At 50.2% G+C, this 3,796-nt stretch overlaps 1 protein-coding gene across 2 annotated transcripts in view; it reads right to left on the reverse strand.

The window, feature by feature from the left end:
• Positions 1–1,871, reverse strand: part of CCR1 (C-C motif chemokine receptor 1) — a 6,106-nt gene extending 4,235 nt beyond the window's left edge. The window contains exons 1-2 of one of the 2 annotated variants that reach the window (XM_024751415.1): positions 1,733–1,801; positions 1,572–1,636 (exon numbers count right to left, since the gene is read on the reverse strand). The gene's annotated coding sequence lies outside the window, so the exon portion shown is untranslated. Of the gene's footprint in view, positions 1–1,571; positions 1,637–1,732 lie in introns of both variants that reach the window. The other variant, XM_024751414.1, reaches the window with a different exon arrangement.
• Between the last annotated feature and the right edge of the window lie 1,925 nt (positions 1,872–3,796).

The following is a 3,796-nucleotide window of genomic DNA, read 5'->3' on the forward strand; positions in this document are numbered from 1 at the left end:
ACCCTGGCTGGGGGACTGTCATTTCCCATCAAATCCATCCCTATGGCTGACTCCACCATCTCCGAACTTGCATATCCCGGTCAAGCCTCTTTCTGGAGGAGCCTAAGCTGCCAGTCACCAAACACGCTGTGTTGGCAATTTCTGATTTTTGCTGCCACTGCCAGTGCTGACAGCTCCGCTTGGCAGTCAGCACTTGTGGGTGAGCGGCCAGGTTTACCGTGTTAGCAGCAGGCAGCGCGGCGAGCAAGGGGTGCAAGGCTGAGCCCGTGAGCCCAGTTTCTGGGGAATTTTGGCAAAGGTGAAGGCAAACTGAGTCAGCACTGTCAGGTGCCATTTGAACAGAGAGTCACCTTCCTACCACTCCCCACCTCCAACTCCATTCACTATTTCCCCAACGTGTCAGGCAGCAGGCAACAGCTCCAGAGTATGTTGCTCCTAAAGGGAGATGGGCTGCGGTGAGGCCTTGGAGGAGAGACCAAAGGAGCATGTTGCCATGCCATGTGCTAGCCTTGCTGCAGTCTGCTACAAAAGTCTGCCCCAGGTCACTGCACTAGTGCTCAGCGGCAGCCCTGGAGCCTGGAACTTTCCAGTGCCAGCATCCTTTAACCTCGGAGTTGGGGAAGTCTCTGAACAGACAAAGGGCAGTTTGTGATGGTAGAAGATACCCTGGCCTGGTGGCGTGCAGGAGGTGCCTTACACTAATTCATAAGAGCCAGCAGTGTGTATTCAGCATGTTGGTAGCTTGGAGTCAACCAGAATAGGAATATTTACACATGGAAATCAGGAAACACTAGCTATCAGGGCACTTTTTCAGGAGAGTCAGCTATTAAACATTTACCAGCACATCAATGCCCTGCAGTCTGAGTAGCCTACAGTTGTCCTGTGAGCCAGCTAAAGGGTCAGTGAGCGGCACACAGCCTGGGGGCAGGCTATGCAAACTTCTGGGAATTTCTAATTCTGAAAGTCTGGGACCCTCCAGATTTAAAGGAGGAAAGGTTGAAGTAAATACCTCCAAGTAGTCCCCATGTCCCTGTATTTTCAGAACCAAATTCTGACCTGCCTCTTTGTTAGAACAGAATGGATGCCTCCCAGGAGGTTACCTGGCCAGCTCCCTGCCTTCCCGTAGGTGAAATCCTACCTCCTCCAAAGACATCCCACAGTCCTGATTTTGAGGATCCTTGGGTCTAGTCTTCTTAAGAAATTGTCTCAGTATCAAATCGTCCTTGCAACTGCAAAGTTTTTCTAATTAATACTTCCCTTTTGCTACAATTTCATCTTACCCCACGTTTGGGTTTTGTTTACATGGGGAAATTTGGCAATTTGGCAACTGTCAGTGTCTTGAATAGCTTTCCAGAGAAAGTGCCTCCTGTCCTGTAATACTGGGCTGACTTTCTTAATTCACCAACAACCAATCATACAAGAAAGCATCCTGTTTTTAGCAAAAACAAAAACCCCCCAGAAACAAAAAAAACAACCTATTTTACATCTGAGCACCCAGTCTTATAAATCCTTCCATCCTCAGTATTGCTATACAATTCATTGCCTTACAGATGCACGGGTGCGTTACTTACACATTTGCCTGGCCTGCGAAGAATTCCCCACCTTTGAGGAGACAGCCAGGTAAAAAAGTCTTCTCCTGCAATGGGAGAAGGACTACAGTCCAACCTGGCCACATGCAAACAACACTGCCCTCAAAAGTGACTGATGAACAGGAAAGACAAGTGCCACTTACACTGGTTTCAGGGGATTGTGTCCATGAAGCGTTTGTCTCTGGAGCTTTTAGAATCTTTATGAATTCAAGGTCAAGGTCCTGACTGAGTCAGAAGTCCTCAGCTTCCAGTGTGATGATGGAGATAGAACTTGGGGTCTCAGTCTTTCAGAACAACAAGAAGGGGACAACGTTCTTCTTTCTTGTACCATTGGGTGTCCATGAATGGCCACAACACCGACTGGTGGCCAGTTCCTGAAGGCCAAATGCACTCTGAGGTATTCTTCTGCTCACTCAGCTTCACTTCTCCTTTGGGCTCTGTGCCTTAAGGGGAATGGGTGGAGTTGAGCACGGTGAGGTGGGTGGCAATGAGGTATTCCCAGAACTTGGTGAAGCAAACAGAAGGGTGGGAATGTGTATGGTACGGGGGCAGGGCACAGAGTTCCTGCCCTCACTTAGCAGTCTTTTTTTTTTAAGGTTGCAAAAGAAGGATTTAAATAGGAAACCTGGGTCCTGTTCCTCAAAATGATCCGGCTCATTCAGCCTGAGAGAGGCAGGAGGCCGCTTCTCTTTGGCACCCCTACGTGCCTGTGCCAGTGACTGCTCCCCAGTCTCTGCCCCACAGTCCCACAGAGCGGTTTTACCACGAGGAGCCTCCAGCCCGGAGTGAATACAGGTCTGCTGGCTGGGTTTCGGCTGTCCCTTTCTGATGCTGGGTTCCTGGTTTACGCAGTGGCCCAAGCTCTCTGCTTGAGATGTGGATGGATCACTGTGTCTTCTGAAGCCTTGGATACCACTCCATCAAAGAAGAACACTGAATACTTAGCGCTCAGAGGAGGATGCGTGAGGTCAGCCTGTATGTGGAAAGCGTCACAGAGTGCCTGGCACCCGGAAAAGTGGCTGACGCACAAGGCCTGTCAGGATTCTCCCCCCAGTTACCAGCTCCTGCTGCCACTGCGCTTGTGCCCCTCTGGGTTTCCATTTCCTTCTCTGTAAAATGGGGGTGCTCGAACCTTCCCCACAGGATCGCTGCAAAAGTGCCTATTTCAGAAATCACAAATGTGAATGAATGTGTTTTGAAAATGTCACTTGTTCCTCAAGGCTCAGTTCCCTCATCTGTAAAACGAAGACTTCAGACGAGGTGACAGTGGGCCCTTCAGTACAATATTCCATGAGTCTTCTGGGGTTGGGTCTTCCTTCTTCGGCAGCCCATCTTCGAGAGATGGAGGAAGCAGGAGGCAGAAAGTAACTAGACTGACAGACAGCTACGGGCGAGCCTGGAACCTGCCGCCTGATGCAAAAACCAGGCCTGGCATGAGGGGAGCAACAGTGATGGGCCTCACGTATCAGACAGTCCTGCATTCAGATCCCAGGTCCACCTTTTACTGACTTTGGGCATGCTATTTATTTATTCTCTTGAGTGTCTCTTTCCTCTTCTGTAAAACAAAGCTAATAATACTTACTTCATAGAGAGGATTAAATGAAGACACACACACACACACACACACACATCTGAATGCATGATTTGGTGTGCTGCTGAAGACATTAAAAATGCCTGTGTTACTTTAGAATCTCTCAGGTTCCAACCCTGATGCAGATTCCAGTAATGTGCCTGCAGGGGATCCCAGGAAACACTGCAGGGGATCCCAGGTAACACTTCAGGGGAGGGGAAAGTGGGACGGGGAAGGGAAGGAGCCGATGAAGAGGGTGTTAGAGAGCCAGTGCCACTGTGAGCCAGGAGCTTGGTCCTACTAGGGAACTTAGGACACCCCTCAGAGTCATCCCAACTTTGGGGCGGCCGGAGGGGTGAGGAAACTGAGCGTGTGTCCATCAAATCTCTACCCACTCACTGCTGGTCGAGGGCTGCTTCTTGGGGTATTCTGACTTCCAGTCTGCCTGCACGTTGGTCAAGCTTGCTCCATAAGCAGGGAGCCTCGTATTTTCAGGAAACAGCCTACAATATGTAGAGGTGCATGTTGACATGTGTGGCCAGGGACACTGAATGGTACCCAGGAAATTCCGATGCGTGCCAGCTAGTGTCGGCACAGCTAAACACCCAGCCCCTGCCCCACTACAGGACTCTGCTGA

Source organism: Neophocaena asiaeorientalis, unplaced genomic scaffold (assembly GCF_003031525.2).
Source record: "Neophocaena asiaeorientalis asiaeorientalis breed wild unplaced genomic scaffold, Neophocaena_asiaeorientalis_V1.1 scaffold221, whole genome shotgun sequence".
Taxonomy (NCBI): domain Eukaryota; kingdom Metazoa; phylum Chordata; class Mammalia; order Artiodactyla; family Phocoenidae; genus Neophocaena; species Neophocaena asiaeorientalis.